We start from the raw sequence: 27,640 nt of genomic DNA, 5'->3' as shown, positions 1-27,640 counted from the left end.
TATTTCAGCTCTTTGTCCCCATGAACACATACATTCTTGGAGGTTCAAGAGACCTGATCTTTTCTTCAGGAAATAAAATATCCCTGATCCATACAAGCAATTCCAGCATTTGGAAAGGTATTATTAAAAGACCAAATTTGGGATATGTCCTCGGGAAAAAATGTATTTGAAGAGGTGAGTTTATTATAAAGTTTTATAAAAAGAATGAAATTTAAGCAGGACATGTAGATGAGTTCTTCGGCGTTGCTGGAATATAAGCCTAGGAAAGAAAAAGTGATTTTATCTGATGATATGGGACAGAGGTAAAAGCAGTGGCACTTTTATTGCCAAAATAGATGACAGGGCTGATGAGAAAAAAGCCTAGGGCATATTACAGCAGGCTTGATGAATGTCATCCTGAAATTTAACTCAATATTTGAATGCTATAAATCATGTTAAGAAATATAAGGCCAAATAAACCTTTGGGACTGTTTGTGACTGATTCAAGGCAACTGAGCTTAAACTGCTGCTGATGAAATGGATGGGGGTAGAATAATGGTATTAGCAATTTGAGAAAATCCTAATAAATCAGAGATGAAACCTGATTTAAGTTACACAAAAAGTCTTGCCAGAGCACATGGGCTCAGTTTGGCTGAAGTCAGTGGTTAAAATGAGAGCTGGAACTGGAGGATGGAATCACTGCCATTCTAGTTGCTGTTGTTGTTAGTGGCTAAGTCATGCCTGACTCTTTTTCAGCCCCATGGGACTTGTCACTCCTTTCCAAGTTCCAGCAAGGTTTTTGTCAAGTGACACAGGGAGTGATGCTCACCTCATCGGCAAGCCCTTGTGTTTTCAGATCATGTTCATCTCATCTGAGAAGTCATCTCATCCGTCCCCCAGTTACTACCTCACGTGTAAAGATTTCACCCAAAATTATGAATAGATGAGGGGACTTCCCTGGTGGTACAGTGGAAAAGAATCTGCCTGCCAATGCAAGGGTCACAGGTTCAATCCCTGGTCTGAGAAGATTCCACAAGCCTCAGAGCAACTAAGCCCATGAGCCACAACTTCTGAGCCTGTGTGCCACAACTACTGAAGCCCACGTGCCTAGTGCCTGTGCTCCACAACAAGAGAAGCAACCACAATGAGAAGCCAGGGCTCCACAACGAAGAGTAGTTGCAACTAGAGAAAACCCTTACAGCAGCGAAGACCCAGCACAGCCAAAAATAAATAAATAAATAAATAAATAAATAAATAAAAATTTTTAAAGAAATAGATGAGGATATCAGTGCACATTCTGTCTTCAGAAGGTTCATGGAATTAAATTTCTCTTAGAAATTTAATCTTGAGGTATATATCCAGTAAAGAAGTAAACATATACCCACTAACAATTGGCACAAAAATGGCAATAGTTGAAGTTGCCAAAAACTTAAATCACTTATCGTCACCAGTAAAGTGGATAAATTCTAAATATCCTAAATAAACTGTGTCATATTCATATGATGGAATGCTCTACAGCATTGAAAATGAGCAAACTACAGCTAAGTGGGGGAAAGATGGATGATTCTCATAAAATAATTTTGACCAACACACAAGCAAAAACATACTGTACAATTCCATTTTGCTAAAATCAGGCATCGTGAATCTGTTGTTAGAAACCAGAGAGTCCTAAACTTTAGGGGGCTTGGAGGGATAACATTGGGGAAGAACACGAAGAGGCTCCTGGAAACAAGGTAGTGTTCTATTTCTTAACTTGGGTAGCAGCTACACAAGTGTGCTCATTTTGTAAGAGTTCCTCAACTGATATACTTATGAATTGTGCACTTTTCTGTATGTCCCTTATATTTACATTAAAATTTAAAAATAATATCAAGGGCATCATGCCTACAGGTGAAATGTGGATCTTATCTGCGTCCAGACAGTAGTAGTTTATGATAGGACCAATCAATATCTCCCCAGCTTTCTGGACACAGTCCAGGATGCCTCACTTCTAAGCTTTCCTTAAGACAAAATTCTCTAAATGTGTCTCTCCTCGGTGTTCCTGTCACTCTACTTATATTCCCACTTTAATATCTGTCATAAATGTGTTTGGACTAGCTAACTCTTTTTCCCCGCTGAGTTTAACTTCCTGATGCAGAAATCATGATTTATTTATCTGTATATATCCCTCAGAGCACCTGAAACACTGACCAGTGCATGTTCAGGGAGCATTTGTGGACTCAAATCAACCCCCCACCACACATATGTTCAAGTCACACGTTGTCCTAATGAAGACAGTCAACATTTTATTAATATGGCTGGTGCCTTTCAAGGAGGAACCATTAAGCACAGAAAACATTAGATGCTTTTCCATTGTTATCACCATCCTAGAAAGTCCTATATTCCAACCAATGTGTGTTGAGCATCTGCTACATACCAGGCTCTTGACTGATGAAAAAGAAAACTTCCTGAAGAAGGCCCCAGTTAGGAGAATGAAAAATTGAAAAACAGGTATCAGTGCGCTTTAAGTTTTCCCAGAAAAAAAAAAAAATCACAAAAAAAGAGATTACAAAAAAAACGAATAGCTCAGCAGAAGAAAAACACCAATTCCCTGGAAGTGAAAGTGAAAGTCACTCAGTCGTGTCCGACTCTTTGTGATCCCATGGAATAAGTCCATGGAATTCTCCAGGCCAGAATATTGGAGTGGGTAGCTATTCCCTTCTCCATGGGATCTTCCCAACCCAGGGATCGAATCTAGGTCTCCCCCATCGCAGGGAGAGTCTTTACCAGCTGAGCCACCAGGGAAGCCCCAATTCCCTGGAGTCACATCTTACTTGGAGTCCGGTGTGGCTGATGCAGAGGTTGAGTGCGGAGGCTTAGGTTCAGGGCTGAGGCAGGGCCTCCCTGGGTCTCTCAGACCACTCCCACTCCCTTACCCCACCTCTGCAGGACACTGGCACCTCCTCCACTCAGCCACTCCCCACCCCGGGAGTTGGGCACCCCTGCCTCACATGCTCTGTGGTGTGCGCACCTCCTACTTGGCTTCAGCTTGGGCCCTAGCATTTACTCTCTTGCTGGAGGCCAGCTGCCTAGACCATCAGCCAACCATTTCCCTTCTGAGAACAAAGGACAATCAATCTGCCCTCTTGTTCAAGAAGCAAATACAAAAGCAAGGATGGCCTTAATATCATTCTCTCCTAGAGGCAAATAAGCCAGGTGATTCTTCCCTCTGAAGAGCTTCCTGTGTGGCTCAGGGGTAAAGAATCTGCCTATGCAGGAGATGCAGGAGACACGGGTTCCATCTCTGGGTCAGGAAGATCCCCTGGAGAAGGAAATGACAACCCACTCCAGTATTCTTGCCTGGAGAATCCCACGGACAGAGGAACCTGGCGAGCTACAGTCTATGGGGTCGCAAAAGAGTCAGACAACACTTAGCAACTGAGTGCCTCATCCGTCTAGGGTCTGATCTTATATCTAGGTGAGCAACAACCACTGTGTTGATGGGAGCATGGCTGCACAACCTCAGGATTCCTGACGTTTGGGGCCAGATAATTCCTTGAGGTGGGAATTGTTCGTTGTGGGTAATCAGCAACAGTCCTAGCCTCTACTCATTAGATGCCAGTAGCACGTCTTCAAGAGATGACAACCGAAAGTGTCTCCAGATAGTGCCAAATGTCCCTGGGGTGCGAGTGAGGGGTGAAATCACCCCATCCCATCCCCAGTAGAGAACCAGTAACTTCAAGTGATCATGACCCCAAGTGTCTATACAATGAAATAACTGCCCAGTGATTTGATTAATAAGTATTAATTATTAATAGCAATTTAATAGCTATCAATGCTAATAATTTAGTATTCATTATTAATACATTATTAGGGATTAGTCACATAATTACCTCTTGAGGATGGTTGGGATGGTTGAGGAAGGCTAAAGGGAGAGAAGAGTGGGGCCCACTGACTGCAACTAATTTAGACAAAATTATTTTAGGCTGGGAACTAAAGGCTTAGTGTTGTATGTTGCCATTTCATTGGTGAGAAGAGGGGCTGGTACAACACAGCAATTAGGGAAGAAGATCAGCATTAGAATGACCTGGATTCAAATCTCAGCTCTGTCTCTTATTAAATGTGTGCATTCCGGCAAGTTATCTCTCACCTCTGCCTAGGAAAGTTCATTGCTATATAGATGGTACTGTCCTTAGCAGATGCCAATTCTGAGGCTATATTCACACAGCCACCCTGTGCCAGGTCTGCAGAGAGGGACAGTACCTGGGCCAGCTGCCTCTCACTGCCTCAGTACCCACTTCTGCATCCCCACTCCCTTGGTGATCAAAAAGGCTCTCAAGCTTTTACCTTCCCCCAGAAGCTACCCTGAAAAAGAGGAAGAGAAACAGCTCTGCTTGAAGACTTAAAATTAAGTGAATTTTTGTCCAAAAGAGTTATTCATATAAAGATACTGAAATGGAGCAGAACCCCATGGTCCTTGCCGCCCCCCCCAACATCCTCTGCTTGCCTTTTTTCTGTGGAAAACTTTAGTCAAAGAATAAGTTTAATCAGAGAAATAAGAAATGCAGAAACAAAGGAAAACAGTCAAAAGAGACTAAATAATAATAATGTAGTCATTAAGCATAGTCAAGGACTTTAGTTCTTTCTCAAGGGTTATAGATAATATTCTGAGCCACATGCTGTGAACTGTGTTATAGATACCAAAACACCAGGTGGAGAAGTTAACTGCACGATGACCAGACTGTACCCAGGACATGAGCTGCCACAATTCCAAGAATTGGCCGCTAAGAAATGGGGACAAATGGACCCTGGAACTTAAGATGAACTGTACCTCAAACAACCAAGATGACACTGGTCAGACCACTGATGACCAATTTGAAGATGACTGTCAGAGATGACTGTGCTTTTTCTACACATAGTCTTCCTCCCCTCCCCCCCCCCCACTTCTGTCTATAAAATCTCTAACTTTCTGCTTGTCAAGGGTGGGGGTAGTCAGCTTTGGACAGGTGCTGCCACTCTCCCCTCTCCCCCTACATCCAGTTGCTGGCATCTGAAACAAAGCAAATTTTCCTTTCCACCAACCTGGCTTGTATATTGGCTTTTGAGTTTCAGGCAGCTGGAGGACCCCCTGCCCCTAACACCTTTCGATTTCTTTAACAATTTATTTTCCTAGATCACTCTTCCAGGAGCTTTGAGTTGCTACCAGGGTAGTCTGACTACCCATATGCACATGCTGGAGGCCACATGTAGGTGTCCAGAGGACACCCCCACCCAGAGTCCAGCCTTCCACCAGCCCACCGAGGTGCTAAACACTGAGGGAGCTAGCTCAGACCAGACTTATTCACTAGACGAATTCCACCTAATGACTTCATTTCACCATATATGGAGCAGAAAAACTATCAGGTTGAGCCTGGCCCAAATTTCTGATTCACACAGTCAGAGATAAAATGGTGGTTGTTTAAGCTGACTAGTTTTGGGGTGGTCTGTTCTGCAGCGGTAGTCAACTAGTAAAGTAGAAAGTAAGGTAGGATGACAGGGAAGAAGAGGATCTCTGAGATGGGAGTGATGGGACTTAATATGACTTTGGGGAAGGCAGGCCATGGTCAAGTGGAGGTGAAGGCCATGAAGAGGGCGTAACCAGTGCAGGGAGGACAGCAGGTGAGCAGGGCAGTGGGAGCACGTAGAGAGAGTCCTAAGCTTGTCTGGAGTGACTGGAGAGGCTGATGTGGGTGGAAACAGCAGGAGGAAGAGATTTCTGAAAAAAAGAAAAAAAAAGTCACTGGATAATGTCAGGGCAATGCCTGAAATTGGAGATGCTTGTTGCTACCGAGAAGGCAGTTTCAAGGTGAAGAAGGCTTCACCTCTGGTTATTGCTTCAGTGTCAGAGGCTGTTTATTAAATGTGTCATGATAAAAAATATATATATAGGTTCGCTAGACCAGACTGAACCCTAAGGTGAGTTTTCTTTCTCTGGCAAGAATATGAAAGATGTGACTTGCATTAAATGCATCTCAGCTTTGGGTGGTTTTCTGGTCATGGATTAAACCTGAAACCCACATCCCAAGATTCGCAGAAGGAGATTCTGATTGACTCTGAGGCTGGTCTCCCTGCAGTGTACCATAGAGCTGTGGTGAGGTTCTGAAATTTCTCTGTTCAAGGTGATTCTTTTTCAGTTTTCAGAATCCCCCTATTAAAGTATAACCATTCTGTTCATTCATTTATTCAACAAATAATTCTTGGGAACCTAGCATGTGCCAGGCACTGTTCTACATACTTTCCAACATGGGATAAGACAGTCCTGCCCTGGCCCTGGTCTAGAGCAGCTTATGCTCTAATGGGAGATATCGATGGTAAACAAGTAAACCAACATGATGATGCAAGAGCTATTTTAAAAAAAGAAAGAAACCAGGGCATGTAACCCAAAGTGACTGAAGGTAGGAGATGATAACTGATAAGCGATCATGTAAACCCGTAGGACCCCGTGGGGTCTTCCTGGGACAGACTCCTCCCCAAATCCTCTGCTTTAGCTCTTCTCTGAAGTACCTGGATAATAACTATCTAATGCACATTTCTCGAGTTGTTTCACAGATGTTAAAACCACCACCACACAGAAGAAATAACTACTTGATGACCATAAGCATGTAGCCCCTAGACCTATTGGCACCTAAAGATTGACAATGCTAACCCCTGTTACCTCACCACCAACCAATCAGAGAACTGTGCATGAGCTGATCACATACCCAGGACTCCTCTCCCTCACCATACCTTAAAACCTTTTCCTGAAACCCATTGGAGAGTTCCAGTGTTTTGAGCACTAGCTGTCTTGAGCCCCCTGTAGGGCACCTGCAATTAAGTGCTACACTTTCCTTCAACACAACTGCTGTCAGTAGGTTGGCTTTATTGCACACAGGTGAGTGGACCCATGTTTGTTTTGGTAACAGTCATGGAGGGCCTCTCTGGGGAGACAGTGTTTGAGTTGCTATCTGAATCCTAAGGCCCAGACACGTGAGATCTGAGAGAAGGGCTCCCAGGAAGAAGGAAGAGCAAATGCAAAGACTTGAAGCCAGAAGCAGTTAGTGTCTGAAGCACAGAAAGAAAGAGAGAGAGTGGCACAGTGAGGGGAAGGGTGAGGGGCAGGAGAAGACATCGGGGAGTCAGGTTTATGTGTTGATTACAGAAACACTTGTGGGGCCTGGTAAGCAGCTGGATTTCTTCTCTACTTTTTTTTAATTAAAAAAGTTGTTCTTTTTTTTTTTTTGCTGAACAGTACAGCATGTGGGATCTTAGCTCCCCTGACTAGGGTTCTAACCCTAACCCCCTGCAGTGGAAGTGTAGAATCTTAACCACTGGACCACCAGGGAAGTCCAAGGGGTTGGATTTCACTCTAAGTTTCACAGGGAGGAAGAAGAGAGAGCAGGGATTGATTTCTTTTTTAAACAGATCTCTGGTTGATGGAATACATTCTCAAGATCAGTTATGAAGTTATTAGGATCACATCAGGGGTTGGCTAGATTTTCTGCAAAGGGCTAGAAAAACAAACACTGTAGGCTTTGAGGAGCTTTGGTGTCTGTTGCAGGTACTCAATTCTGCCTCACGCTGTAAATAACGTGTGGATGCAACAAGTGTGGCTGTATTTCACTAAAACAGTTTTTGCAAAAATGGGAGGTGGACTGGATTGGACCCCCAGGCAGTTGTTTGCAGAGTGCACCTGGAGGAAGGTGGCTCACGTTTAGTTGGGGCACAGAGGACTCTAAGGGCCACGGCCACAGGGTGTGAAGCAGGACCGGTGGCGTGATGGCAACCACAGAGCTCTCACGTTGCCTGATCTTGCAGGGGCTGTTCCTCTGCGAGCCTGTGTTCAGGTAGTGTCCTGGGGTGGTGGGTTTCATGGGACCTGAGACTTGACAATTGGGGGAGCTTTTGTAAGAAAATGGATAAAAAATGACAAAAACCAAATTAGGAACAGGGCCCCAGAAAAAAAAACCTGCAAGAGTGACAGACCCTGAAGTTTGACCTTGATTGCTGCTGCTGCTAAGTCACTTCAGTCGTGTCCGACTCTGTGCGACCCCATAGACGGCAGCCCACCAGGCTCCCCCATCCCTGGGATTCTCCAGGCAAGAACACTGGAGTGGGTTGCCATTTCCTTCTCCAATGCATGAGAGTGAAAAGTGAAAGTGAAGTCGCTCAGTCGTGTCTGACTCTTCGAGACCCCATGGACTGTAGCCCACCAGGCTCCTCTGCCCATGGGATTTTCCAGGCAAGAGTACCAGAGTGGGTTGCCATTTCCTTCTCCATGAGCTTGATTAACTTCAGGCTAAATCTGCCTCAGCTTGTGTTTATATTTTTTTCCCCCTGAGCTCACAGCAACAAACTGAGCCTCATTATTTTGAGTCAGATTGTTTCAAAAAAGCTTCCTTTAGTGACATCTGGTGCATGACTGATACTTTGAAACACTCAGGATCCTAAAACATGGAAGAGGCACCTGCTCTGCCTTTACTGTGAGGTCCCGCTGTGTCTGATTTGTCATTACAGGATGCAGGCACCGAGGACCACTCCTCTTCCACAGTCCTCGTAACACAAACAGCAGCAGCTCACCGTGTCTTCATGTCCTGCTCATGTACTCTTGTCTGTATTATCTCAAATGACACTGGACCCCAGAAAGAATGGAAGCTGTAAGTCAGAAAGAGAAAAACAAATATCGTACATTAATGCATAAAACATGAAATCTAGAAAAATGGTACTGATGAACCTATCTGCAGGGCAGGAATAGAGACACAGACATAGAGAAAGGACTTGTGGACACAGTAGGGGAAAGAGAGGGTGGGACAAATTGAGAGTAGCACTGAAATATGTACATTGTGTATGTGTGTGCAGGAGATCAGTTGCTCAGTTGTGTCTGACTGTTTTCGACCCCCTGAACTGCAGCCCGCCAGGCTCCTCTGTCCTTGGGATTTTCCAGGCAAGAATACTGGAGTGACTTGCCATTTTCTTCTCCAGGGGATTTTCCTGACCCAGGAATAGAACCCGCATCTCTTGTGGCTCCTGCATTGGCCGGCAGATTCTTTCTCACTGTGCCACCTGGGGAGCCCATTCAGCACTAAAAGTGAAATATATACATTACCATGTGTAAAATAGATAGCTAGTGGAAAGTTGCTGTGTAACACAGGGAGCTCAGCCTGGTGCTCTGTGACAACCTAGAAGAGTGGGATAGGGGTGGGGTGGGTGCGGGAGGGAGGTTCAAGAGGAAGGGGACATATGTATTTGTATGACTGATTCACGTTGCTGTATGGCAGAAACCAAGACAACACTGTAAAGCAATTATACGTGAATTAAAAATTTTTTAAATTATAGATAAATTTTTTAAAAGAAAGAAAGAATGGATGCTGAGGCTTCAGGTGATGAAATGGAAGCACTTTTATGGGCTGGATCTATTCTATTGTGTTTTAAAAGATTCTGTATGTGAGGCTCAGTCTCTTCTCTGAATTCCACACATCTTTCTTGGGAAAGTACTTGACTAAGCACCTGTACTAAGTGCTAAATCTCCGAGGCAACTGGGTGGAAATCCGAGGGAAGGATCGGCTTGGTGACTTAGTAGAGGGAGGGGAGAGAGGGGAGGAGGGAGGGACTTGGAGCCTGTGGTTGGAGGAAGGACCTCCCTCTGCAATGTGCTGTCCCTTTAAATCCCCTCTCTGTCCTTTTCCTTCCTAACAAACTGTCAGTTAAATCAACCAAAGAGAGGGAAGAAAGGAGGTCAGGGGTTGGCAGGGAAGAACAAAGGGCTTGATGTACATGGATCTCTTTAGAAACAGTAGAAGGAGCTGAGTTCTGCAGCAGGAATGTGGGGAAGGGTGTTGGAGGTATATGAGTGATAAACAAAGCAGGTAAGGAAGATGGAAACCATGGAAACTCACAGAAATTATGGGAAGGTTTAGGTGGCCACAAGCCCTGGAATGAAAGCTGTCTGGAAAGTTAACCATGTCATTGACATGCAGAGGAGCCTACCAGACGGCGGTGATGGCAGCAGGCATGGGTCACCCCTGGGGCGGCCGCAGCCAGCAGGCTTACGATGTTGGTGAGCTCAGGGGAGAATTCCCAGTGTGCGTGTTCAGTCACTTCAGCCATGTCCCCGACTCTTTGAGACCCCATGGACTATAGCCCGCCAGGCTCCTCTGTCCATGGGACTCTCCAGGCAAGAATACTGGAGTGGGTTGCCATTTTCTTCTCCACAGAATCTTCCTGACTCAGGGATTGAACCCCTGTCTGCCAACGTCTCCTGCATTGTAGGCAGAATCTTTACCTATTGAGCTACCTGGGAAGCCCTCATAATCCGCAGAGGCCCTGGGAATATCGGAAGATTAAGCAAAGGATTGATTTTCTGCCTGAGTAGGTGCATCCCTGGAAATCAAGGAGATGTACTATGACTTCCCTGGAGACCCCAGCAAGGTGAAGCCTAGAGATAGTTGGGCTGTTGGGGGTTACGTATTTCTCTTCCCCACTTGATGGCATGGCAACCCCCTCCAGTATTCTTGTCTGGAGAATTCCGTGGACAGTGGAGCCTGGCAGGCTATAGTCCACGGGGTCACAAAGAGTCAGACACAACTGAGCAACTAAGCATAGCACAATTGATTGTATAGTTGTAGTGGTCATGAACTTGTTATTCACTTTCATAATCCTCCCCTGTCCTTGAATCACTCTGACTCCATCCTACCCAGAGCCTAGCACAGCCACTGGCATATATTGTATTCACATGGTGATTATATGTGCAATGAATACATGAATAAAGAATGCATGAATAAAACACTCTTACTCAGAAGTCTGTACACTGGCCTGCACCATCCTTCATTCTTGATCAGCTCTAACTTCTTTCTTGGGCTTTTGGGCCTATCTATCTGCCATGAGAGAATTAATGTTGCTATCATAGCGTTGTTCAGGCTGACATTTAGAATTATAGAACGGCAGAGCTGGAAGTGTCCTTACAGATGGAGTGCAAAGCTTTCCATGAAATCTGAGCACCTTGGAACACCTGAGGCAGATTTTAGTTAACTCCCATTTATCTGAAAGATAAACAGTTAGGACATGCAAATATCTGGAATCTATTATACATTCTATGCCATATTTTTATCTGTAAGAGTATCTTAGACTCTTTGTGGGATATCAAATCCTTTCACTTATACTATCTCATTGAATTCTTGCAGTATCTTTATTTTTTAAATGAAAAATTTATTTATTTATGTATTTATTGTTGGTTGCACTAGGTCTTCTTTGCTGTGTATGGACTTTCTCTAGTTGCCATGTGCAGGCTTCTCATTGGGTGGGGCTTCTCTTGTGGAGCACAGGCTCTAGGCTTCAGTAGTTGCAGCACATGGGCTCAGTACTTGTGGTACATGGGCTTTATTACTCTGCAGCATGTGGATTCTTCCCGGACCAGGGGTCAAACCCGTGTCCCCTGCATTGGCAGGCAGGTTCTTATCCACTGGACCACCAGGAAGGTCCATCCTAGTATCTTTTTAGATAGATAATGAGATCTCCCATTTTACAAAGGTTAAGTTACTTGCCCTGAATCGTTCAGCTAGCAAACAGCCACCTGAGTTCAAAGTGGTCTACTGATGTTATGTTTAGGGTGCTATGCCTCATGTGCATTCCATAAAGGACAAATAGGCAACCCCCAAGCATCTCTTGATAAGAAACATCAGTTCCAGGTTTTCTCAATCTTCTATCACTTCTACAGCTCCAGTGCTATGTGGTAACATTCCAGATTTAAGTTAGCACTGCTGTTTCAATAATTCTCCTGAGCTGTGACTGGGTCTGAACTCTGTGTTACCTCATGTCAAGAGGCTGTACTAGTTACACATTGCCGCTATAACACATTTCCACACATTTAGTATTTTGGAAGACTTACAGTTCCGGAAGTCAGAAGTGCGAAATGAGTCTAACAGATCTCAAATCGAGGCATTGGTGTCACTGAAAGCTCAGCTTCTCGATACACCAGTGCCGAATTGAATCTCAGAGACAGTTTTGGGTAAACCTGCTGCAGTCCGTAGGGTCACAAAGAGTCGGACATAACTGAGCAACTGAACTGGACTCCCGCCTTGAAAAACCATGTGTCCCAACCCAGGAGAGTTTGATGAGTTTTGTGGTTCAAGGATGGGTTTGCTGACAAGATTAGGGTGGGTGTAGGGTCTCAGGTGGTTGGTCTTCTAATCTGGATGTGCTTCTCCTGTCCCCTTAATCATCTTTTTAAAAAAACTTTTTATTTTGTATTGGTACATAGCCGATTAATAATGTGATAATTTCAGGTGAACAGTGAAGGCACTCAGCCTCGAATACACATGTATCCATTCTCTCTCACTACTCCTCTCCCACCCAGCTGGCACACAGAATTGAGCAGAGTTCCATGTGCTATACGGTAGGACCTTGATGGCTATCCATTTTAAATATAGCAGTGTGTACAGAACCCTCCCAAACTCCCTTTAATTTTACCTCAGGTGGTTTCTTGGCTGTTCTTCTCTTGATTAGCAGCTGTTGGAATCTGCCCTTTGGAACTCAGGGAAGGTAATGGAGGCTGGAGTCTTGCCTATAAGAAACAGGGGACAAAAAACCTCTGTGTCTGGGAGCCCCACTTGGTTTCACTGGCAAGGCTAGTTTGTTCTGGAGACTCAAAGGGGAGTGCTTTCCTTTCCCTGTCTGGTTCCTGGAAGCTGTTGGCATTCCTTGGCTTGTGGTCAAATCACACCAGTCTCTGCTGCCATCCTCACATTGCTTTCTCCTCTAACTTTGATTCCTCCTACATCCTTTTATAAAGATTCTTGTGATTATGTCAGGTTTACTGGATAATCCAGGATCATTCCCTCACCTCAAGGATTCTTAATTTAATCACACATGCAAAGCCTCCTTTGCCATGTTCACAGGTTCCAAAGATTAGGTCATGACCATATTTGGGGGCCATTATTCAGTCTTCCAAAGAGGAAATTTTTCTTTTCCTAGTGTATCAGGCCCAATGACTTTAAAAATATATATATTTATTTATTTGGTGCACCAGGTCTTAGTTGCAGCATGCAGGATCTTTAGATGAGCATCCGAACTCTTAGTTGCAGCATGTGAATCTAGCTCCCTGACCAAGGATCAAACCTGGGCCCCCTGCATTGGGACAATAGAGTCTTAGCCACTGGACCACGAGGAAAGTCCCTAGGCTCAGTGACTTAAAGAGAGGTTTACAATTTTTACTTGTCAAGGAATTTACCAGAGGAGAGAATGAGGGGGTTGGAGCACAAAAGCTCATTGCATTGCCAAGAAGGGGGGAAAAGATATCCAAGGCTTTCTCAGGGGCCTGTCCTGTCCTCACAGGTGTGCCACCCCTTAGTCTCTGAGTTCAGAGCAAAGGCAGAGGTAGGCAAACTGGTGTCCATGCTATTGCTGTTTGGTTGCTAAGTCATGTCCGACTGTTTGCAACCACATAAACTGTAGACCACCAGGCTCCTCTGTCCATGGGATTCCCTAGGAAAGAATACTGGAGTGGGTTGCCATTTCCTTCTCCAATGTCTCTGTGTCCATGAACAGACACAAAATTCCTTAGTCCTGGCCTTTGAGCCTCTACCACCTAGACGTGAGAAGGATGCCAAAGGCCAGGGTTTGTATGTATGTTGACTAATCTTTGGTATCAAAGATTATGTGTTGGTGGGGGGAGGTATGGGTCCCAGCTTGAGAACCTTGGCTGTCTGTATCCTAGGATGCAAACCTGTCTGAGCATGTCCAGGGGACCCATGGAGTGGACCCACCAGACAGGCCTCTCTGTCTCCTGCAGGACCGGAGAGCCCTGCTGGACAGGACTCTCTTACTGCCGGAGGAAAGCATGGGAGCTTCATGCTCAGAGCACAAGAAGTTAAATGACATTGGGAGGTGGGCGGGGACCACGTCTGTCACTCATATGAGTCCCTGCCCCAGCCCCTTGGGCTCACGGCCAAGGAAGTTAAACAGTGAGTGGAAGCTAAAAGAACTGTTTCTCTCAAATCCCAGGGAGGGCATCAAAAGTGCAGAAAAGCCTTGCTGACTTGGCAGTCTGGGGGCCTTGGGCTTGGGCAGCCTTAGGAAGTGGCATAGGGGGGTCCCCAGGGCTTCCTGAGCCTGAGCTGGCAGTTAATAGGGGGAGGGAACAACAGTGAAAGCACATTTTAGGATCTTCCCTTGAAGAGTGGAAGGGATGAAGAGCTTTGAAGGTGCGCTGAGGCTCTTGAAATTGAGGCTTGCAGCCAAACCCAAGAACACCTGTGACAAAATAATATTTTAAAATATTACATCAGGGTTTCCCTGGTGGTTCCAATGGTTAAGAAACCACCTACCAATGTAGCAGACATGGGTCTGATCCCTGATCCAGGAAGATCGCACATGCTGTGCAGCAGCTAAGCCACTGTGCCACAACCACTGAGCCCACGCCTAGAGCCCGTGCTCTGCAACAAGAAAAGCCACCTATATGAGAAGCTCACCTACGGTAACTAGAGAAAAGCCTGAGCAGCAATGAAGACGTAGCACACCCAAAAACAAATAAATGAATAAACAGACTCTTAAAAATACATTAATAGCAGTCTTAATTTTCCTGTTATTTTCTGTTACCTTACAACCCCCTCAACCTTCCCCCGCTTCAAGTGAGGTATTCATTGCCATGGAGAATGGATGTTATTGCAAAAACAGAAAAAAAAGGTTTGAGTTTCAAAAGCTTAGCTTTGAGGATACTTAAGGCATGAACAATATGTTTGGACTGATACCTGGTGAGTGAGGGGTAGACATTTTAGCTCTAGCTAGCTCTAGATTCCCAGGATTTGGGTGAGGGGTGGAGAAAAATAGAGGGCTTCCCTGATAGCTTAGTTGGTAAAGAATTTGTCTGCAATGCAGGAGACCCCGGCTCGATTCCTGGGTCGGGAAGATCCACTGGAGAAGGGATAGGTTACCCACTCCAGTATTCTTGGGCTTCCCTGGTGGCTCAGCTGGTAAAGAATCTGCCTGCAATGTGGGAGACCTGGGTTGGGAAGATCCCCTGGAGAAGGGAAAGACTACCTACTCCAGTATTCTGGCCTGGAGGTAGAAAAATGGAGGGGAAGGAAAGAATGAGTGTATGTTGTGACTTGCTGTAGGGGAAGGGGGCGTGTTCTCAGTCATCACTCATCTGGTGGTGAGAGCTCTTCCTATTCAACTGGGGAAGTCCAAGAAGAAAGACATGTTGAGCCTCCTGCCCAAAATGGCGTCCTAGAGCAGAGAAGTGGGAGGGACCAGAGAAGTGGCTGCCTGTGTGATAATTTGAGGCATGTGGAGTCCTATACAGTCTCCTAGTCTTATCCTGGTTCAGTGTGGTGCTGAAAAGTTAAAGGGTTAGTCATTCAGTCGTATCCCATTCTTTTCCACCCCATGGACTGTAGCCCACCAAGATTTTCTGTGGATGGAATTCTCCAAGCAAGAATACTGGAATGGACTGCCATTCCCTTCTCCAGGGGATCTTCCCTACCCAGGGATCGAAACTGTGTCTCCTGCATTGCAGAGCTGTAGCCTTAGAATTGCCCCTCAGTGGAGCCTGGCTGCAGCTGAGAGAGCTGCACCCAAGCTTTCTGTGGCAATGAGGGACAACCCAGGAATGGCTTTGATGGGTAAGTGAAGTCCTGATGGAACTGAAATGTCTCAGCAGTTGCCAACCTGAAGAGATGATGTCCCCCCTCTCATAATGATTCTGTTTGAACCCTCCCCTCAGGTTTACACACACCCCTAAAAAAGGGGGTAGTATCCCAAAAGATTGTGATTCAGTGTATGCTTTTCCAGCATAAAGGGAACTTGAAATAGAAATCAGATTTAGTTGTAGAAAAAATAAAGAAAATCCCACTCTGGGCATGTCTGAGTTAGGGGACCACATTTTGCAATTTCTGCTTAATAGCGATGCATTTGCAGGTGGCCCATGTCCCTGGCTTACAGCAAGGTGTCACTTTGATAAAGCAAAAGTTTACATCTTCTATACAGGGACATGAGTTTTCATCTGAAGCTACTGGATCACCCACTTTCCGATTGCTTCTATATGGGAAATCACTCTTACTGAGGGTCTGGAAAAACACATCAGTTTAATTCACATTTACCTACTGTATTGCTCAGGTTTTGAGGGAGTAGTGGTGGTCAGAACAAATTCTAAGCTATCATGATTTTTGTGAATCTTAAGAACTGGAACAGCCTTGGGATATATATGGGTCAAAGGTCATCTGTGCTATATTTGACATCCCAGACAACTGGTTTAAACACAGTTTGTTTTGTGAATCTTGTATAAAATTTTGAACCTACCCTAAATAAGAGAATACTATGGTGTGCCTCCATGTTCCCATTCCGTAGCTTTAACTGTCAACATTCTGCCAGTCTCAAACTATTAAATTTTGAAACAAGCAACTTCAACTTCATTTTGAAAGTGAGGAAATGGACTTCCCTAGCGGTCCAGTCATTGGGAGTCCTCTTGTCAATGCAGGGGACGTGGGCTCGATCCCTGGTCTGAAGCCCGCACTCTGCAACCCACACTCTGCAACAAGAAGAGCGATGAGAGACCCAAGCATCTCAATGAAGAGTAGCCTCCTCTCGTCCCAGCTAGAGAAAGCCCTCACACGGAAACGAAGACCTAGTGCAGGCAAACACAGATAAAAACAAATAAATAAATGTGAGGAAATGCTGGGCTGAGGGCATATCAGTGACCTGCCTAGCTCTCTGAAGTATTTGGTGCACTAATCAAGAGTCAATATTTGATCATCATAACATTCCACAGCCCAGACATTCTGGATAAGCAGGAGGTCATCTTACAATGATACTTTAGCCTGACTCCCCCATAGCATAACCTTGTCTCTCCTGACCGATAGAGATTATACTGTATTTCTTAAAGAAAGCATTTTCAGTTAATTAGTATACCTTCCAGTTTGATGAGATTATGCTATGTCGTTGTTTTTTTGGTCAGGTATTTTGATCTCTGTTGCAATCACCAGACCATGTAACAGCATTCTAACAGGAAGCTTTCTCTTCTGGGTACAAATAATCATATTTCTATCTACATCTGAATACATCTCTTCAATATTTAAATGGTACTCATGTTTTATTAGCATTTCACTTGTTTTAAACTGCATTCCTGTTTCCCATTAGAGGTAAGGGTGGGAGAGGAAAAAGATTTTATGGGAGAAGTTTTGTGTGTGTGCTTAGTCATATTTGACTCTGTGACCCCATGCACTGTAGCCCGTCAGGTTTCTCTATTCATGGAATTTTCCAGACAAGAATACTGGAGTGGGTTGTCCTTCCCTTCTCCAAGGGATCTTCTTGACCCAGGGATCGAATCTAGGTCTCCTGCATTGCAGGCAGATTCTTTTCTGTCTGAACCACCAGGGAAGCCCCACAGAAGAAGGAAGGTCGTGTTGAATCTGTGTCTTTCTACTGTAACCAGAAACACAAGACAACCGTCTCAATATAAACTTTGAAGAGAAGATTTTCCAGTGTGAAATCAACTCATCATCTGAAATGAAGTTTGAGGTCTTTCTTACTGGTGACCCCAACAGTCATAATTCTTAATCTCCTGCTTACAGAATATTTTAAAAAGCACATCACAAATTGGGGAAGAGAGTATAGAGAATCATTCAAATCTGAGACCAAATTCCAGCTACTGAACTGTCTGGCTGTGTGATCTTGGGCAAGAGGCCTAATTCTCTATCCTGAGCTATAAAAATGGGGATAATAAAGATGTTGTTGTGACAATTAAATGAGATGATGTGTGTGAAGTGCTTAGTGCACAGAGTATTTGGCACGTAGACTGCTTACTAAATGGTCGTTGTTTTTGTTATCACTATTATTTGGCAGGTTTGTGAAATGGAGGTAACTCTAAGGTAGAAAAATCCTTTGAAGAGAAGAAAGGCATAGAACCTGGGCTAAATCTAAACCTACTCGCTACTGGGTGATTGAGATATCCAATATCCACACCAGAGTGGGTAACACAGTGATACAATTTTCTGTGATGAAATTGCTTGTTTCAGCCAGAGGGTTGGGAAAAAAATAGAATGAACTTGTGTTTGCTATTTTATTGCATCCAGTGAAACACACATTTGTTGAGCATAAAGGAGGAACAGGTGGTGTGGTTGAGAGAGGAAAGTGTGCAGAATTCAAACGGGCAAGGATTAGTTTGAATTCTAGCCTTCCCGCTTCCCAGCTCTCATGGGGTCTTGACAACTGGATTTGTGAAACACAAATACTCAGTGGCATTGACAAAGCCAGGACTAAGAGTGACAGTGGCTGAGTGGCATGCCTCCAGGGCAGGGCAAACCTGCACGATGTCCCCCATGGGGGAGAGAACAGTGGTAATGTCCAGTGCTGGTGTGCTTACCTGACTCACTGCTTATTAGCTTCACACCCTGGACCAGGTTTGACTGATTTTCACCATTTCCTTAGTGTCTTAGCTGGATCAGGCTACTGTAAGAAAATGTCATAGACCAAGTGGCTTAAACAACAGAAATTATTTCTCAGAGTTCTGGAGGCTGAGAAGTCCCAAATTGATGTGCCAGCAGATTTCAGCTTCTGTGAGAACTCTGCTCCAGGCTTGCACAGTAGCCATCTTCCTATAACACCCTCATCTACAAGAGAGAGAAAGAGGGAAATGTGAGGTGGAGGGTATATGCATTTAAAACCCATCAGACTTTACAGTCGTTACCTGCTCACTGACAGTCACAAGAATGCCAGGCGCCTCGATCAGTACTATGTGCTGTCAAGCTCTCAAGTTTTTGCGAATGTGATGAGGATAGAAAACGATAGCTCATATGGCTTTAATTTACATTTCTCTAATTACTAGTAAGGTTGAACATTTTTTCATCTGTTTATTGGATTTTTTTGCTTTTCTTCTATGAATTGCTTGTTTACATCTTGAGCTTATTTCTCTGCTGGGATATTTGTCTCTCATAGCAATTTGTAGAAGCTCTTTATACATTCTAGATACAAATCCTTTGTTTGTTACACATGTTACAAATATCCCTGTTTGTCAGTTGTCTTTTTAACTTAGTTGATGGTTTCTTCCATTGCTCAGAAGTTATGATTTTTTCGTGTGATCAAATCTGTCAGCTGTCTTCTTGTCAGCCGGGGAATTCTTGGGCCTGACTTCTGGAATGCTGGAATATTATAACTAAGGTATCCTCAAGTGAGAGTCTGGATAGTTCCTTGAACTGAGAGTCTATGTTTTGTTTTTGACTCTTCCCATCAATGGTGGTGTGTTTTTGCTTGAAAAAAAAAGTTACACACACACTCAACCAAAACTTGGGGCACTAATCTTTGCTCATGTCAGTTCAAAAACAGAAACAAAACAAGACCAGACAAACCCCAGAGTATTCTAGTCTCATAGCAGACAGTTGCATTAAATACACATACATATACACAGACAGAATTCTCTGTGAATATAAAATTTGTAATAAGAATGAAAGGCCAGTGTGTATGCTGTGTGTTTATGTAGATACCTGTTTCTTTAAAAGCAAGCACTTAGGACTTCCCTGGTGGTCCAGTGGTTAAGAATCTGCCTTGTAATGCAGGGGACATGGGTAGATTCCACATGCTGCAGAGCTACTGAGCCCCAAGCCATAACTAGAGAGAGTCTGCGCACTGGAACAAAAGATCCACGTGATGCAACAGAGATCCTGTGCAACAAAGATGTGACTCAGCCAAATAAATTTAAAAATCTTTTTTTTTAAAGAAGGCAAGCACTTAAAATGTAGTGTGTATTCTATTGAAATCAATGAACAATAGTTTAAAAACTGTCAATCTATGAATAGGATGATATTTTTGATATTTCTTAAATTGTAAGGTATTAAACTGTAGTTCAGCAATAATAGACAACTTTGTAAAAGATCAAGGAGCTAGCTGGTAAGTGGCAAAACCAGACTTGAAACCCAGGTGTTCCGACACCAAGCATAGCACCAAGCATATTCTGGACTGCTGTTCATGTAGAGTCAAGGGAGTGGTGGTGGTGGTATCTATCTGGGTGCATTTTTTTTGTCTCTGTATCTTAGATGTGGTGTGTGTATCTGTGTATCTCTGTGTTTGTCTAGATACATGCATGTGTGTGTGTCTGTGTGGGGAGAGAGAGAGAGAGAGAGAGAGATTTATTTATTCTAAGGAATTGACTCTTGTGATTGTGGAAGCTGGCAAGCCTAAAATCTGGAGGGAATGCTGGTAGTCTGGAGACCCAGGGAAGAGCTGATGCTGCAGCTCAATTCCAAGGGCTGTCTGCTGGCAGAATGCCGTCTTCCTCAGGGGAGGCTGGACTTTTTTCTCTAAAGGACTGATTGGATGATGTCCACTCACATTAAGAAGAGTCCTCTGCTTCACTCAGTGCCTACTGATTTAAATGTTCATCTCATCCAAGAAAGTACCTTCACAGAAATATCCAGAATATTGACCAAATATCTGGTTACCATGGCCTAGTTAGGTTGACACATGCACTTAACCATCATAGAGAAGGAACTGTGTTTTATCAAGTGCATTTTGGCATGTATTGTATGATTTTTCTCCTCTGTTACTATAGGTAACTTTTTCAATAGGTTTTTTTTAATATTAGACTTTCCTTGCATTCCTAAGAGAACTCACACCAGTTTTCACCCACTTTATTTCCAATACTTTAAAAGATCAAAATAATAAGTTTTGGCATGGATATTGGAACATGAATATAAAGCGGTCAAGTCTTTTCGAAGAATAATTTGACAGGATCCATAAAAAATTTTAAGTACATCTCTTATGACCTATGAGTTCTAATTTGCTTACCTTGTATCCTTGAAAATACCTTTGCATGGTGGGCAAGGTTGTTTACTATTATGTTGTATGTGGAGTGACAAATTGGAAACAATTAAAATATTATTAGCAAGGGGATAAATGAATAATGAAATATCTGAGGACTGGCCGAGTCAAAAGAATATGTTTTTTAAAAAAGATTTATTTATTTAATTTTGGCTGCGCTGGGTCTTCATTGGTACAGGCGGGCTTTCTCTAATTTTGGCGAGTGGGGGTTACTCTTTACTTGCAGTGTGTAGGCTTCTCATTGAGGTGGCTTCTCTTGTTGCAGAGCATGGGCTCTAGGGCATGAAGGCTTCAGTAACTGCAGGTGCATGGGCTTAGTCACTCTGCAGTATGTGGAATCTTCCCAGACCAGGAATTTAACCCATGTGTGTCCCCTGCTTTGGGAGGCAGATTCCTAACCTCTAGACCACCAGGGTAGCCCAAAAGAATATGTTAAATCTATGTATACACATATCACCTGCTTACAATCTTCTGACATTGACAATTTAAAATGAAAGCAAATTTCAGAAGTTAGATGAAATAACATCACTAACGTTTTTCTAAAGTCCAAATTTCCATAAACACATTATGATATAAACGTAAAGAAAATAGTTTAAATGATTCGTGTAACGCATAAGAATTGTCACCTCTGGAGGGGTATTGTTAGGGAGGACCACTATTTATCTGTATCGTTTGCATCTTTTACAATGAGTAAGGACTCATACATTACTTGCATAATTTCAATTTAATATTAAAAGGTAAAAGTTTACAAATTACACTTTCATGTCAAATATTAGAATTTAGTTTTGAACTTTGACACGTCAACTTGGTATGTTAAAACACACGTTACAAAGTAATTGACATAATATTTTAAATTTATATCAAAAAATTAAATACTGAATTCTTATATTATTTTAAGGTATAAATACAATGTCTAATCTCTGGACAAACAGGGAATGTATTTTATATCTGATAATGGAGCTTCATAAGAATTTTCTCCTAGTTTGGATAGCACGAGTAGAAATGAGGCCCAATTTTAGCTCACATGTTACTAATTTGAAAAGCAAAGATAGATTACTCTTTCATAAAATATTAGCTATGTTACAAAACCATCCACAACAGGCTGGGCATTGTGCCTTAATATTTCACAGTAATAACCAAGGGGAGAGAGAGAGTAATAACAATATGATTTAAGAAACATAGCTTCATATAAAAAAACTAACCAACAAGTGGAAATATTTCTTTACAATTTTATTAAAGAAACTAAAATGTCTTTTAGTTAATCAAAAACTGAAAATTATCTTCTGATACTTTTATTGCACTGATCAATAACATATACAGCTTTCATGAGAAGGTTTTTTGTTTTTGAGAGAAAATATAGCATATAAAAATAAAATAACCTCACATTTATTTTTATTCTTATGTATGACTTTAAGCTTATTTTTAATAGAATAATGAAAAAACAAACAACTGCCTTGCCTTGATGTTTAGATGTTGAGGGCAACTTTCTCAAGAGAATAATATGTTCCCAGTCAGCTAGATCCCTGGACTGTTGACAGTGACATGGATCCAAAGTCATTCTCTCTTGAGAAGGACTATGAGTTCTCCTTACATTTATCTGGTACTGAATGCGTGCCTCCCCCTCCACCCTCCATCCCCCCATCCTCCACCCTTACCTCCCCACCCCTGCATTTGTCCACCCTACCTGATTTTCTCAGACTGGAATTCCCTTCATAACCTGGCATTTTATGCCTCTTCATTTAAATATCTAAGTCAGAGTCAGCTATGTGATAACTTGTGCAGTCGCTCAGGTTACCACACTCAGGAGAGTTCCACGATGGTTTGATGCTCTGCTGTCACTGTCTTGAATGAAATAATGCCATTTATAGCAACATGGATGGACCTAGAGAGGACCTGCTGCTGCTGCTGCTAAGTTGCTTCAGTCCTGCCCGACTCTGTGCAACCCCATAGACGGCAGCCCACCAGGCTCCCCCGTCCCTGGGATTCTCCAAGCAAGAACACTGGAGTGGGTTGCCATTTAGTATCATACTAAGTGAAGTAAGCCAGAGAAAGACAAATGTCGTATGATATCACTTATATGTGGAATCTAAAAAAAAAACCAATACAAATGGACTTACATAGAAAGCAGAAATGGACTTATAGACATAGTAAACAAATGTGGTTATCAAAAGGTGAAAGGAGGGAGGGATAAATTAGGAATTTGGAATTAATCTATACACACTGCTATATAAAAAAATAAGACTGTATAGTGCAGGGAACTATACTCAATATTTGGTAATAACCTGTAAGGGAAAACTATCTGAAAAAGAATATATGACTAAATCACTTTGCTGTACACTTGAAACTCACACAACATTGTAAATCAACTATACTTCAATTTTTTAAAAAAAAAGCGAGTTGTAGAACAACAACAACAAAAAATGTTTGGTAATTGTGCCTTTGAACTTGGGTTTTGTAAGTAAAGCCTGATGGAATAGTAGACTTCACGCGTGAGCAGATGAGATGCTTGCTGTGTGAGTGCCTCTGTTCTCTGTTGTCTCATTCACCTGTAGTGTTCAAGAAGTTCTTTAGCACAGAACTCCAGGGGGCTCGTTATGCATGAAAGTTCCAGATGAGTAAATACAAGGTAAGAGTGTTACCTCTACATCTAAGTGGGGATGTTGATAGCCTGGAGAAGCCATACTTGCTGCTCTAACCAGAACTTGCTTCCAACATGGGAAGAAGGCAAAAGTGTCCCAAGAAATAAGGACGACAAAGAAATCCTATCTTACCCATGTTATTTCTTGGATCAGAGAAACATTTGAGCTAAAAAATGATGACCTGAAAAAAAAAAAAGAGGCAAGACAGGGCAATGTATAGTTCCTTTACCTTTAGTCCTCTCTTCCTTGTGGGCAGAAAGGTGGGTGGGGCGAGAGGGTGCCATGCCCCAAGAACTTAGTGCTACAGTTTTATAATCAAAGGAAAAGTGAAGAGGGGGAAAAACCGCTTTCTTCCTCATTCTTCAGTAGGCATCAAACTTCCATCATTAGCCCCTCCTCTGTGTCAGGTGGAGAAGTTTCTTGTCCCTCCACAGTCAAGCCAGGACTGTCATTATGTGCTCAGTTGCTAAGTTGTGTTTGACTCTTTGTGACCCCATGGACTGTCGCCCGCCAGGCTCCTCTGTCCTTGGGATTTCCCAGGCAAGAGTACTGGAGTGCGTTGCCATTTCTTTCTCCAGGGAATCTTCCTGACCCAGGGATTGAACCTGTATCTCCCACATTGGCAGGCGGATTCTTTACCACTAAGCCACCTGGGCAGCTATGGTTATTCTAAATTCACTTTACAATTAATAGCATAAATTATACTCAAAAACACTGTGTAAAGGGAAAAGTTTACCAACCATGGGAAGTTGAAAATTAAATATTACTCAAAAGTTAAGTTTATATTAAAAAAACTATGGTGTCGTGATGAGAGTTTACTTTGGTGCAGTTTTCCAGCTGTTGATAAACCTTTGATTCTTTATAGGAAGGATGATGATGAGATTGCTTATAAACTGACTCCAAACATTTTCCCTTTGACTTAACAATTTCAAATCATCTCATCCCTTGTTTGACAACTTTGAGGAAGTGTTTTTGAAAAGCTTTTTCTTCTTCAGGAACCACAGTCATTTCATGGACGGCAAGCTATAGCTTTGTTTCAAAGAGCATTGCCAGCTTGCATTCGACTCTTTCAATTTCCTCGTGTGTAGATGGAGCATCTGATGCAGAGCTTCCTGCATCAATTTCAATTGTCATATTTATGTTCCACTTTTTCAAAAAGTCTTTGAACAAGAGTAAGAAATCTTTATTGCAATAGGAAGTTGACTTCATTGATGTCACTTTCATTCTCCTCTTGAGGATTTCCGAGGCATAGATGAATGATTTCTAAACGAGTGCAGTTTTGTTAGATTTGAAATTTTAGGGCGGCAAATAAATTTCTGGGTATATCTCAAGGTGTGAAAAAAAATCAAATTTCAGAATTTAAAAATATGGATACATATATAAAGTGTTGCTCTAGTAAAAACATAAGTATTTCAGTAATTAATGAAAAGCTTGCACAGCAATTGTTTACATAGAGGACATAAGGATCACAAGATGCTGGCTCACACACAAACACATCTGAGAATTTAGCAAAATTCTTGTCCATTTCACAATCTTTTCATGATGATGTAAGCCCAGCATGAAATGTGGAGAGAAGGTATTTCTCCTCCTGAGAGCAGAAAAGTTCCCCTGATGTCTGGCCACAAGAAAGCTGATCAGAGCATCAGAAAGTTTGAAAACTCCAAAGTACCCAAATTTAGACTTGGGCACGTACTGAAACTCACGGCTGCACACTCTGGTCTTGGGGGCAGCTATGGGGTATATTCTTGTGTGTAAAACACATTGGCCCCCTCAGGGTCCTTGAGCCAGCTGAGAAACTGGCCCACCCCCAGCACAGCTACATTCAGATTTGAGTCCTCAGAATACTCAGTAATTCTCACAGCATGGCTCTGAATAGCCAGACTCAATGCAGTTGAGGAGGCATACAGAGTAAGTTTGGGGGCAGCCAAGTGGGCAATTGAGACTGAGCAAAGTGAATTGGGGTTTTGTAAGGAGCTTCCAACAGAGCTTGAATCTGTTGCTCTGCTCCATAAACCAAATGTGAAGTTTTAAGTGAAAATCATCTGCAGTTCCCCAGGTTCCTTTCTCTTTATTCAGATTCCCCAAGTGCAGAGGCCTCATGGCTGCCTACTCTAGCTTGGCCTAATTTTAAGTGGTCATCTGGCCAGAGGGGGACAGGTCCAGCATTTCCTCCTTCCAGATAGTCAAATCATCCAGGTTCATCTCTGGCAGTTAGGGAGGCTAGAGAGGCTGCTTTTTCAGCAGATCAAATCAAAAGCAGATAGGGAGAGGAAGGTCAGGGCTAAGAGGCCTGGCCATCCTCCATGACCTGTTTCCAGCATTTCCTCCTTCCAGATAGTCAAATCATCCAGGTTCATCTCTGGCAGTTAGCGAGGCTAGAGAGGCTGCTTTTTCAGCAGATCAAATCAAAAGCAGATAGGGAGAGGAAGATCAGGGCTAAGAGGCCTGGCCATTCTCCATGACCTGTTTCCCCTGGGAGGATGGAGCCCATCCAAATGTGTACACTTCCCTGGAGCCGTCATGTGCTTCCTGGTGGTCGAACCTCGGTCTGCTTGCCCATGAGCAGTAAAACCCCAATCTCCAGACACTAGGTTGTGTGTGGTGAAGGAAGTGCAGCGTTTATTGCAGGTGCCCAGCAGGGGAGTCCAGGCAGCTAATGCTCAAAAGGCCTGAGTATTCAGGAAAAGGTTTCTAAAGACAGGGTGAGGGAGAGGATTGCAGGGTGCAAATCAGCCCATGGACATTCTTCTGATTGGTTAGTGGTGAGGTAACTGGCAGTCAACATCATCAGATTTAGACATGATCTGTTCTGCAGATACTGAAATCCCCACCAGGTGGAAGAAGTTAACCATATGCTGTCCACAAGCCTGCAGACCCCAGGCTGTCTGGAACCAGAAGGTTGACGACGCTGACTCCCAGTTACCTCACCGCCAACCGATCAGAAAAATGTCCATGGGCCATTGTGCACCCTGCAACCCTCTCCCTCATGGATCAGCATACTATATGGGCTTTCCCAGGTGCTCAGTGGTAAAGAATCCGCCTGCCAATGCAGAAGCTGCAGGAGGTGCGGATTCGATCTCTGGGTCAGGAAGATCCCCTGGAGGAGGAAATGGCAACCCACTCCAGTATTTTGGCTGTGAGAATCCCATGGACAGAGGAATCTGGTGGGCTACAGTCCACGGGGTCGCAAAGAGTCAGACATGACTGAGGGACTGAACACGCCTGCAGGATATTATCTACAGCCCTTGAAGAGGAATTAGAAATCCTTGACTTTGTTTAATGGCTAAACTATTATTATTTTGTTTTGTTTGACTGTTTTCCTTTGTTTCTGCATTTTCTCACTTTGATTAAATTATTCTTTGGAACACAGGGAAGGCCTGGGAGACTAAGGTTTTTCTATAAACAAGAGGTAGGCAGAGGACATTGGAAGGGGGGAGGGGTTCCTGTCCTGGGAAGGCCCCGCAGGGTACTGCTTGGTGACAGTTGTGCCTCTCACTGTACATGACTCTCTAGATTGAATTCTTAACATCTTATGAATCTAAAACCACAGTATGTAATAAACTGACAAAAAAAATTGGAACCCATTTGAAATGTAGTTTAATGAATATTTGTGTGCCTTCATATATCAGACATTATATTAGAAGCTGGGGTACAAAGGCAAAATAAAAATTCAAGCATTCAAGAAGGTCATGCTGCAGAGTGCAATTATTCACATAGCAAAGAATAAAGACACAAGCATGGCTAAGACACTTGAAAACACAGAGGAGATGAGGCAAGGCTTTAGGCTTCAGCAAGGGGGGTGACCTGAGCTGAGTACTGAGAGGCAAGCAGACTTCATCAGGCGTGAATAGGGGAAAGTCATGTACATAGAGGAATTGATATGAACACAGGTAGGGAGCAAGAAAAAACATGACTGTGTTCTGAAAGCACCATGTGACTGGACGTATGATTTGAGCATGAAAGGAATGACTTGAAATAAAAGTTGCTAAGTGGGGCCAAAACTCAGCTGCAAAAGGCAATGTCTGTGTCAATTTCTATCAAAATTAATGGAAGCAAGATCTCACAGATTTCAAGCAGGGGAGTGCAGTCACAGGGTATGTTTCATAGAGTTCACTTAGGTGGCAGCAAAAGAGGAATGACGGCAGAGAAGATAGTTAAGGGCACCGAAAGGAAGAAAGAGATGGGGTAGTAGGCTTCAGGAAGAACAGTATTGAAGAAAGTTG

General features: G+C 43.3%; 1 long non-coding RNA gene across 1 annotated transcript; it reads right to left on the bottom strand.

Moving 5' to 3' along the window:
• Positions 1-8,342: 8,342 nt before the first annotated feature.
• LOC145511252 (uncharacterized) lies at positions 8,343-23,822 on the bottom strand. Its single transcript, XR_014057701.1, has 9 exons — positions 23,647-23,822; positions 18,329-18,575; positions 16,267-16,591; positions 12,439-12,532; positions 10,936-11,012; positions 10,766-10,847; positions 9,961-10,231; positions 8,941-9,055; positions 8,343-8,628 (listed from the first exon to the last, which is right to left on the bottom strand). It is a non-coding gene; the product is annotated as an uncharacterized LOC145511252 (long non-coding RNA).
• Between the last annotated feature and the right edge of the window lie 3,818 nt (positions 23,823-27,640).

Source organism: Giraffa tippelskirchi, chromosome 1 (assembly GCF_054371585.1).
Source record: "Giraffa tippelskirchi isolate mGirTip1 chromosome 1, T2T-mGirTip1v1.2.pri, whole genome shotgun sequence".
NCBI classification, from domain to species: domain Eukaryota; kingdom Metazoa; phylum Chordata; class Mammalia; order Artiodactyla; family Giraffidae; genus Giraffa; species Giraffa tippelskirchi.
Note: the sequence above shows the minus strand (reverse complement) of the source record. Positions and strands in the feature narration are given on the sequence as shown.